The sequence below is a fragment of the Thermobia domestica genome, unplaced genomic scaffold (genome assembly GCF_964235325.1).
Source record: "Thermobia domestica unplaced genomic scaffold, izTheDome1.hap1.1 HAP1_SCAFFOLD_2033, whole genome shotgun sequence".
Classification (NCBI taxonomy): Eukaryota; Metazoa; Arthropoda; class Insecta; order Zygentoma; family Lepismatidae; genus Thermobia; species Thermobia domestica.
Window position 1 is genome coordinate 1 of NW_027657738.1, and position 11,786 is coordinate 11,786.

At 38.7% G+C, this 11,786-nt stretch overlaps 1 non-coding gene across 1 annotated transcript; it reads left to right on the forward strand.

The window, feature by feature from the left end:
• The first annotated feature begins 1,097 nt into the window (after positions 1 to 1,097).
• Positions 1,098 to 1,216, forward strand: LOC145678189 (5S ribosomal RNA). Its single transcript, XR_014130291.1, has one exon. It is a non-coding gene; the product is annotated as a 5S ribosomal RNA (ribosomal RNA).
• Positions 1,217 to 11,786: the final 10,570 nt, after the last annotated feature.

Consider the following 11,786-nt stretch of genomic DNA (forward strand, 5'->3'; position numbering starts at 1 on the left):
TTTTCTTTTCTTGCTGACGATAAATTACGCTCTTAGAAATGTTGTCTGAAAACAATAAGAATATGTGCAAAAAATACAATCAGAGGTAGAGGTCTTTAACAGGAACTAAGCAAGGGAGTTGAAAAATTTTTTATGCATGTAAAAAATATAGACATGAACCAACTTGTGAAATAAAAAGACCAGAAAACTACTCTTTCTAAATTATGTGTAAACTTTTTACCGAAAACGAAAGTTGCACGAAAGACTTTTTGTCCCTTTTTTGGCCTCCGGTGCTTGGGGTCCCTGGTTCAATCCCAGCTCGTGCCGTGTGAACTTTGTCGTGCATAAAGACCGTGCTCATGGGTTTTCTCGGGTTTCTCCCGTTTCCTCCCACTTTCTTCATTCAGTACTCATCATCACCGTCTCCTTTAGCGTAACCGGTATAAGTATGCGACGTAAATCTAAAGATTTCATTTCATTTCCCTTTTCTGCTCATACTGCTGATTATGCGCGATTATGCCAACATCCAACTCCGCGGATAATCGTGCGATTACTGTATATACAACTAATACAGATACGTAATTACATTATCAGTTACAGTATCGGTTTTTATTTACTAATTTGCCTCACTTTATTTGCATCCCTGCAGTAAATAATTCTTATCGATAATAGTTAAAATGTATATTACATTTTAGTGCTTCACGACTGAATGATCATCTGCCTTACGTTATCTCGCAGCTGAAGAGGATGCTACACTGAAAACTACCTTGCGTTATAAAGGGTAAGTGAAACATATCTTAAAAATATCTTTCATACATTTCATTGTGTACATTAAAGAATGTAAGTTTGCCTTTTTCCTGTAATCAATACTTAATAAAGGATTTATTTTTATTTATTTATATACAATTTCATACGTGGTTCGTGATAGTAAACTCGATAGGACATAGTGGCACTATGAACATCCGAATCACTCATCATTCGAACATTCAAATATTTATTCGAATATTAGTATATTCCAAGTAATGTTAACGACGTTAATATGCTTGCCTTTATAGTTAATAATGTCAATTCTTACTTAAAACATACTTCCTTAACAGGACATTGAAGAAAAGGTAGTTGCCAACGGCCATACCATGCTGAATATACCGGTTCTCGTCCGATCACCGAAGTCAAGCAGCATCGGGCCTGGTCAGTACTTGGATGGGTGACCGCCTGGGAACACCAGGTGCTGTTGGCATCTCTTTTTCAAATTTCATTATCCTTCAAGTACGAAAATACTAGAAACATTAATTTTATAGTACTTTCAAGAGATAATTTATCAACATTATTTCATAGCGATTAATCGATATTCTAAGCGTTATACCCACTATTTCTTACACTAACAGCCTGTTTATTTGCACGGCACATTAAAATAACCTGATTTCCGATCCGTGTGCACCTACTACTATACTTAACACGGAATGTATTACCACTTTTTAAAAGTAAATTATTATGACTAAGTGTAGATCTCCGGCGAGTAAATGCCTTTCGTATACAAGCACGACACATCTCCGCTATGTGCTTTACTTTTTTACTAACAGCATATAGAAATTGGATTTCAAGGTGTTTCTACATAACAGAATGAAGCAAATTTCGTGATTTAACTCTTTCGAATAATGTGTTGGTCCTGACAAGGACCGTTTGAAATGAAAAATCTTGAAGAAGATTTTTACTTAGAGCTTGTGTACTTGGTAACAGCCTTCGTACCCTCACTTACAGCGTGCTTGGCAAGTTCACCAGGCAAAAGAAGGCGCACAGCTGTTTGGATTTCCCGGCTGGTGATAGTTGACCGCTTATTGTAATGGGCCAAACGAGAAGCTTCAGCAGCAATACGCTCGAAGATGTCATTAACAAAGCTGTTCATGATACTCATAGCTTTGCTAGATATGCCAGTGTCAGGATGCACTTGCTTCAAAACTTTGTAGATGTAAATGGCATAGCTCTCCTTCCTCCTCCTCTTCTTCTTCTTATCTCCCTTGGAGATATTCTTTTGGGCTTTACCAGCCTTCTTTGCAGCCTTTCCGCTAGTTTTTGGTGGCATGATGACTCACTCGTTCAGCAAAATTAGATGTGTCCGCCGATTTATCGACTTCATTTAAATTACAGTACGTGTTTCAATTCGCGCCAACTGCCTTGCTTTTCATTTGATGCACTCGGGTGCACGCTTGAAGTAGTAACAAAACTGACTTGATTCATGGGAGGCCGCAATTTTTCCTCTCATCTTATTACGAAAGAATATTGAACAATGTCTGGTCGCGGCAAAGGTGGAAAAGTCAAGGGAAAGAGCAAGTCCCGCTCCAGCAGGGCTGGCCTTCAATTCCCAGTAGGCAGAATCCATCGTCTTTTGCGAAAGGGTAACTATGCCGAACGAGTTGGTGCTGGCGCTCCCGTGTATTTGGCTGCAGTCATGGAATACCTGGCAGCTGAAGTTCTTGAGTTGGCAGGCAACGCTGCTCGTGACAACAAGAAGACTAGGATTATTCCACGTCATCTGCAGTTAGCTATCCGTAACGACGAGGAATTAAACAAGTTGTTGTCTGGAGTTACAATCGCTCAGGGTGGTGTTTTGCCCAACATTCAAGCTGTACTTCTGCCCAAGAAAACTGAGAAGAAGGCATAAATGTAAGACCTATATCTCATACAAATCGGCCCTTATGAGGGCCACAAACCCCTTTATAGAGGAGATTTACGATTGAAATGAATTGTTTTCGATATACAGACTCATCAAAAGTGTCTGAGATAGTTGCTTAGTGTCATTCGAAATTCTCGCTGCTATTCGATTAATTAGTATGTGTAGTCGTCGATCGTAATTGAAGCCCATAGGAAGTCACACTATCTTTAGAATACTCCAAACAGCGATGTGCTTAGTTCCCACTACATTATTAATTATAAGATCATTACCTTTTGTATTGTCGCTAGCTACATTTTTTTGATATTTGCGTACATCGGGCTCATATTACCCAGAGGACAGGACAGTCGAGCCCAGATTCTCAGCAATGGAAGAAAACCTCATACCACATATTCTCATGTACTTCATGCTAGACAAAGGAATTTCCAACATTCTTAAAGCACTCATGTTTCTCTCTTGCGTTGGCTTGGCTGAAATTACTCTGTTCAATATGTTCTCGACATTTATTATTGTTCATTACTATGCCCCAATGACATCATGAACAGAGCGGATCAAAAAACTTTCCTAAATTTCTTTTGCAACATAGTAATGACATTAAATGCACACTTAAGTACGATTTATTCTTTGCAAGGTCGATATTCATATTTGTGTGATATGTGTTATATGTATATGGTTTGTAATACGCAACTACTCTTATTCTCTGATCTCAGAACTCATTTGCTACTGTGCCCAACGAGCGAGCCTAGGTTTCTTGTAACTACTGCCTTTCTTTAGTAAATAATGTGAAGTATACAATGCATTAACCTACATCTCATATTTGTATTACTCTTTATTTTACTAACCCGCTACGAAGTGTCATTAATTTACATGTAAATCACAATAGACACTACCGCAAAAGAAAAAAATCGAACCCAAGACCACGTAAACAAGATAAAGGACAAGATTCAGGTTTCTAACGCATTATTCGCCCCTCACAGCACAGTATAGAAGTTGTATAAGCCTCTATACGTACATCCTACTGTCAGAACAGAAATTCCGACTTGCGTTTCGCATCTCTCATGCTCGCTACTTCCAACAAATCGCCAATTTCCAACCAGAACCCCTTCTCCAGCATTAATACTGCTACATATGAATACGTATACATGAACGTACATAATGTAAAAAAAAACGTATGATTTTCTCAAATTAATCTCTCTACGTCTGTAATTTTGTGTGCATCAAAAGGCTTTAATGTAGTTACACGAATTCTTATAATCTAACAGAAAATCGCACAAAGTAAATCTTTCCCTTTATATAAATTTGTTGGCTCTGAAAAGAGCCGTTTATGCCAATTTTATATCCAAAATAGGAGGAACCCCAACTTAACCTCCGAAACCGTACAGGGTTCTTCCTTGCCTCTTCAAGGCATACACAACATCCATAGCTGTCACTGTCTTCCTCTTGGCGTGTTCTGTGTATGTAACAGCATCTCTGATTACGTTCTCCAGGAATACTTTCAATACTCCTCGGGTCTCTTCATAAATGAGACCAGAGATACGCTTCACACCACCACGGCGAGCAAGACGCCTAATAGCGGGTTTGGTGATACCCTGGATGTTGTCACGAAGAACTTTACGGTGGCGCTTGGCACCTCCTTTGCCAAGACCCTTGCCTCCTTTTCCACGTCCTGTCATTTCGATATGTTACTGCTTCGCTCACCACACACGAGAAATACAAGCCCAAGCAGCCCAAGACTCGTGGTTTTGTTCCTTCGATCATGCAGGGAAAGCACGGAGGAAAAACACAAAACGTGTCTAAGCCAATGAGAACTGTCCTTTTCGACTGACTTTATCCAATGAGAAATAGCTTGATTTAACGGTTTTGCTCTTTATATAACTTGACTTCATTCAGCGCGCAATTATTTGAAACAAGTCGTGACAGTTGCAATGGCACGTACCAAGCAGACAGCTAGGAAATCTACTGGAGGCAAAGCTCCTCGAAAGCAGCTTGCCACCAAAGCTGCAAGAAAGAGTGCTCCAGCTACCGGTGGAGTGAAAAAGCCCCATCGTTACAGGCCTGGTACTGTGGCTCTCCGAGAAATTCGTCGTTACCAGAAGAGCACTGAATTGCTCATCCGCAAGCTGCCCTTCCAACGACTCGTCCGAGAAATTGCACAAGATTTCAAGACAGATCTTCGCTTCCAAAGCTCAGCTGTCATGGCTTTACAGGAGGCAAGTGAAGCTTACCTTGTAGGGCTTTTCGAAGACACCAACTTGTGTGCTATTCACGCAAAGAGAGTCACAATCATGCCTAAGGACATTCAGCTTGCTCGCCGCATCCGTGGGGAACGTGCTTAAGTTTGAAGTTCTGGCACTGAGTTCAAAAACGGTCCTTTTTAGGACCAATACACTACTTAGAGATGCTGTTATCCTAACAAGGATCTTGTCCATACTTGTTATCTTTTTTTTTTAAATTCTCACGCCGTATGTTGCATAGTTAATACATCTACCTTCGTTTTCCTCTCGTTTCGTATATCATCCTATCTTTCAAGTATATTCTTTAGTTTTCCCCTATGTTTACCGATTGATTATCTTCGTTTTATGTGGTCAAGGATTCGATTTTGCCATATGTTGCATAAGTTAACTTCGATTCAACCACTGTTTGCCCTTCTCAACGTTATTAATCTCATAGAACTCGCAGGCGAAATATGTACTTCTTCCAAGGTAGCAAAAGTAATATTTTCTCAGAGGTCGCTGCTGTTGAATGCAAACGTTAAACTAAACTTTCTTTAAGTGTCTGTTTGTACTTAACATCAGTTCAATTGTACACCTACATTTCTGCTGGTGTTACTATTTTTCTTTATAGCAATATTACGAATTATAAGACGGTATCCGTGGTTATTAGCGTGTTCCCTTTTCCTAACACTTTCTCATTACACCAGTATTTCCATCATTCATTAGGCGTAATCACCCGTCTCCTTTATCATAAAAATCATAATAGTACGACGTTAAATTGAAACAGTCTACTTCACTTTCACGAGTTGTAATAAGTTCGAACATTTCTTTCACCCCAGCCTTGAAAAGAGTTGATTTTAGTTTAGTGTCCCTTTCAGCAGCAAGGCTGTTTCAAACGTGGACCTACTTATTAACGTGCAATGCGAAACATTTGAGCTCCCACCGAGAATCGAACCCAGTCAGCCTGCAAAAGTTTTTCTAACAAATGCATTAAGTGCGTTTTCTGTACTGTTTCGCTACTTGAAGATAGGAACAAGGAAAAAGTAAGTGATCACAAATTGACATTACGTAATGTGTTCCCCATTTTTTTTCGAGTACACCATTCTTGACACCCGTGAAAGCTTTCTTTCCCCACCCTCAATTCCCCTCTGTTATAAAGCACTTACATCAAGAAGTGCTTCGGTTAAAAAGAAAACTCAAAGTCCCTTGCGTGTATACTATACATTGCTATGAATGAACATGTGATAATGATAGGAAAAGCACAATTTTACTCTTCTCAAAGTATTTGATGGCTCTAAAAAGAGCCGTTTTAAAATGTCAGATGATTTACTGACACATTTACTTCTTCTTTGGTGCAGCCTTCTTAGCACTTTTCGGTTTTGCTGTAGCCTTCTTTGGCTTCGGGGCCTTTGGCTTCTTGGGAGTTTTTGCCTTCTTCACTTTAGATGGTGATTTCTTAGGTTTGGGAGCAGCAGCCTTTTTCTTTTCACCAGTCTTCTTGGGACGTTTAGCTGCTGGCTTTTTCGCAGGCTTCTTCTCCTTTGATGCTGATCGTTTCGCCTTGGTTGAAGATCCACCTTCAGGCTTCTCCTTCAGCGATGAAGCACTAAGCTTAAACGATCCAGATGCACCTTTTCCCTTGGTCTGAACCAAAGACCCAGAAGCAACTGCACTTCTCAAGTATTTCTTGATAAATGGAGCAAGCTTCTCGGCATCCACTTTGTAGTTCTGAGAGATGTATTTCTTAATAGCTTGCAGTGAACTTCCTCCCCTTTCCTTCAAATTCTTGATGGCGTTGTTCACCATTTCTGATGTTCTTGGATGAGAAGGTGTTGTTTTTGGTTTCTTAGGCTTTGCAGACTTCTTAGGAGAAGCCTGTGCCGGGGCTGCAGGTGCTGATGCCGTATCTGCCATTGCTTTCTGCAATAAACTCAACGATACTGAAGAATGAAATTTTCGCTGGCAGGCAGCGTTGAGTTTGGTTACGGAGCGCGGACCGGATAGAAAGCACTTGCTGAGGCGGGCTGAGGTAAACAGAAGTTCGTAGTTGCCACAACGATAAGTGTGTTTCCTTCTATTTTGATAAACGATTTTTTTCAGGTATTCAATGAATGCACCAGATCCTATTCTTCCTTACTGGCTAGAAGAAACTTTATTCCACATAACTCAAAAGGCATTTGTTTTTATTCGCTTTTCTATTTTATGTTTCAGTCATTGCTAAGTCGGTCACACTACTTTTTCACCCTCCTTGTGCTTATAATTTTCATAATTTAACATGGAAATACTTATCAATAAATAATTATATTACCATGGTAATTAACTTCAATCCTTCCTGTGATTATACGCAAAGTACCATCTTCGTACTGCTTACTATAGTTCAATGAAGGGAATCTATAAAGTAACGCGTGTCGCACACATCTGCCTTGCAAACTCCCTGGCCTACTTCCAATGTATAGACTTTTATTTCAAATCCTGATTTAATTTCATAATTTTCTGTAGATTTTAACATTTTATTACCCAGCTTCTTAATACGAATGACAATCAAGCCTAAATATTTATTCCCTTTAACTTTATTTTTCTTTTTTATTTTGTGCCTTGTTTCATATTTGTTCTTACGTTAGCAATTAACGCACTTACCGTAGTTATGTATGAACAGGTTGTTTCTATATTTATTTTATTCCAAATAAATTAAATATATATACGGATTATTTTATGGTAGTTGATATTTTCTGTTGTTTCCTACGTGAATTGAGGAAACGCACGGACTTTCGCCTAATTCTTGTGCTACTTTCATATGTCTGTATCTGTCGAATGCTGTCGATCTGTCGAAATGTGTATTACTATCTGTCGATTCATCGAGTGAACTGAATTCGTTAACCATTTCACCAGGCGCGCATGCATTTTTTTTTTCTTCTAAGGGATCCAAGCTTCGGGGGGCAAGGTTCCAATACTACAAGCCACTATGTCTATATACTATTATTCTGCATTCGAAAACACGATAAATATTCCACTTACTTTTTCACAAAAACATGATACAGACAGAGTACAGATGAAGTGTAAGATCAGATTTATATTGATGATACATCAATATTTTCCCTGTTAATAACTACATTTAATGAGAAAGTCTGCAAATGTATGTTCACTTAGGAACTTTTGCGAGGAGTCCGCACCCGGTGGACACCCCGTGAGTACGCCTCTGCACTTGACTATACTTCGAATTATACTGCAAACAGTTGTATTTTAGTTTCCCCGTTTAGTTCATCGATATCATTAACACAAAGAAAATAGATGTTATAGATGCGTATTCTCAGTTCTCGCTTTATATCCGGACGTCTGCAAAAATCTACTCCTTTTCTTTCTTTCACGCATCCACCAAACTAACAATGATTTGTATTATAATATTTGCGCATAAAATGTATATCTCATACCTTCCATGTTCTCAAGTATTCATAGACAAAAACGGTTACTTTCTGCGAACAAATTGTCCAAACACAGTGCAAATGTCATCTATAGATTGTCCTGGTTCCGTCTGCGTGTACATAACAATGCGTCATAATCATACATTGCACATTAAGGATATCAATTAATCTTCCCAAATTCCTAGATATGCCTGGCAAAAGTTCCGCGTGTTGTAAGGATATTACATTTGTACTACCGACAAGGTGGTATCTTCCAACATTGAAGTTCAATAAACCCCAAATGTGTCGGATATAGTATTTGATTTCTTGTCTCATTGTTTGCGTCAGAGATGTCTTCTCAAGTTAGGATTTACGATACATACAGGATGAGTTGTATATATTGTTGCTGCCAGCTCTATATTAATCCCATATTTGTAAACGAATAAAAACAGTATTCTAATTATAACAATGTGCTCACAATTAATTTTATTCTTAATTGTTATACGTATTGTTGATTAAAAATGAAAATGTTGCTAAGTGAATTTTATTAATATTTTCTGTTGCGTGATATAGGAAGTGAGTGAAATATTGGAGGAATATAGTGTGCGTAGCAGATGATGTGCAGTGGCTTTGGATCGCCTGTGATAAGGTAAGGCATTTGCTATTTTAATTAACACATTTTATATACTGTAATCCTAATTATTTTTATGTGAATGTGCTTACTACTTGTGTATTCAGTGGGACCGATGTTTTAATATGTATGGTCAAGCAGTGTCGAGCCTGGTCAGTGTGTGGATAGGTGACCATTTTTTGTAAATCGATAACATTTAACTTTGTAAACACGGATGAAGTAGAAGTATATTTATTTTATTTTTTACCTCAAATATGTAGGACACTTCTCCTTTGTACATCAATTATTATTATTAGTTCAACTTGTTTACAAGTTAAATGAAAAGAATAGTCGTTATCGTGTGATGATTGTGCTCATTAGGCTAAAGAAGACTCGTGATAAGAAAGAAAAGAAGAACGGTGCTCAAGTTTCGTCACAGCATATTCTCAAAAATTTACAGGCAAAATTCAGTGTTCTGCATGAAAAGGCATATTTGTACGAAAAAAAAAAAAATTCTGCAGACGACAGAATTAAATAAAGTAATACACATGTATTTTAGAGTTACTGGTGTAAAATCATTACAAGTGCTTTGCCAGGTGGCCAATAAAAAGCACGAATACTATTTAAGGGAGCCAAAACAGGAGAAAGCTGGGGGCCTGAGCGATAGCAAGAATGTGCGTCCAAAGTGAACAGGAGCGAAGGCGACGCGGGTATACGTATAAGCAAGGGTAGTGGAAACCAGTTAGTTTTCGAGTTTCAATAGCACTTGTCATGCATCCATACTAGTAGCGCCCCGCTTGTAAACATTAAGTACACTATGCAAGAATACACCGCCGGTGGAAAATAGTACCTAATACAGTTATCTTTCATATATACTGACTTATTTTACAGTAGTAACCCAACACTAGTAAACGTAAAATAAAAGTGTATAACTTTATATTTAATTCTATCGCCTGGCTTAGTTTTTCACCTGTAAGATGTACTTATTTAGAGCAAGTTTCTTAACTAGCAAATTAAACCGAGAACCACAGCAACCATATATATATTCTTATGATGTACTTTTCTTTGAGTGGTGTTCTCTGTCTATTCAATAACATTTTCTCAGTTTAATGCTAGCAAAAAACAAAACAAAATCAAAGTGTTTCTATATAAATTTAGTTCACCGTGTTGTAATATCACATGGAATTGAAAAACGAATAGTCGAACCTCTGCTATCTCGATCAAACTTCTCAGGATGATATACTGACTTACCGCAGAAGTTCGACTGAATACGTTTCTCAGTTCCATGGGAGAACCTGGAGAAGCAAAAGCCTGCGCAACGGAAAATACTAAATAAACTTGTAGAGCAGGTCAAGATGTATCATCATGCCAAGTTTCATTCAGATCAGAGAAGTTTGGCTGCAGCCATTTTCATTACAAAGCACAAAATGGATGGTCCCTAACCTCGAGAATCTTCACAATTGTCGACGAGTTGAACTGCACTCATCTGATCAAAATCAAACTTAAAATGGCAGTTCACTTTCAACTGTTAAATAATATGATATGCAGGCTTCTGCTTTCCTAGTTACAGTCTATCCACTGTGGTATGCATATTAGTAGAAATGTGAGAGTGCATATTTATTAAAGATTTGCTTCAAAAAGCGATGAAAGACATAGGCATTCCCGCGGGCGGTGATAACAAGATGCCGGAAAACGAACAAGCAGAAAGAATATGGGCTGAAGAAGTGTAAACGACGACGCGGCGGCCCGTAAAGGTGTTGCCGTCCTATTAAATGAATAATATCAAAAGAAAGAAAAAAAAAGTAAAAAATTTCGCGCTCGTAATCAAGACAGAAAGCAACTAAAGGAAATCTTTGTTTTACGTCCCACGTTATGCCGCTTAGGCTAAAAGAGGCGCTGATTATGAGAAATGATTGAAATGGTGGTGGAATGAAGAAAGTGGGAGGAAACGGGAGAACCCCGCGGTAACCCACCGCACATAGTTTTTGTCCACCATAAAGTTAACTTGGCGGGGGCTCAAGACAGAAAGACGGTTGGAAAAACAAATAAACGATGTTCCATCCCGTAAAAATGTTGGCGACCTATGAAATCAATATTTTTTCTTAAAGAAAAAAAAAAGAATTAAAAAGAGAAAAAAAGGTCAAAATTTCGCGCTCGCTTCGCTCGCGATCAGCAGAGAAAAGAGGACGTGACGCACCCCTAAAAGTGTTGGCGACCGATTGAATAAATATTGTGGGTAAAAAAAAAAAAAAAAAAGTCAAAAATTTCGCGCTCGCTTCGCTCGCGATCAGCACAGAAAGAAGGACGTGACGCGCCCCTAAAGGTGTTGGCAACCGATTCAATACATATTGTCGGTAAAAAAAAAAAAAAAAAAAAACGCTCGCTTCGCTCGCGATCGACATGAAAAAGGCAACGACGTGACGCCCCGTAAAATTGTCGGCGACCTATTCAATCAATATATTCGGTTGAAAAACAAAGTCAAAAGTTTCCCAATCGCTTCCCTGCCGATCGACATAAAAAAAAGGCAACCCCTTCACCTCTCCTTATGCATTCATCAGTAAACATACAACCATAGATCACAATACCACTCACATCACCTATCAGTTCTCCACGTCCATCAAGATCCAATCATCGCCCTGGCCCTTTATGATGATACACAACATTACATGTTATTGTGTGCATTGCCCCGCGTTACAATACATGACCAAAAAAAAAAGAGAAAAAGAGCTGCACTGCCTTCAGTGTAGACATGTTCGTATTCGTAGAAAATGATTTTAGGTACACGATAGTACAGTAATCTATCTTCACATGCTTCAGATGTGAACGATACCTACACATGAAGAGGGCTCCCGAGGTTTCCTTTTCCAATAGGATGGAGCTCCACCACACTTGCAGAATGACGAGAAGTTATGTTAATA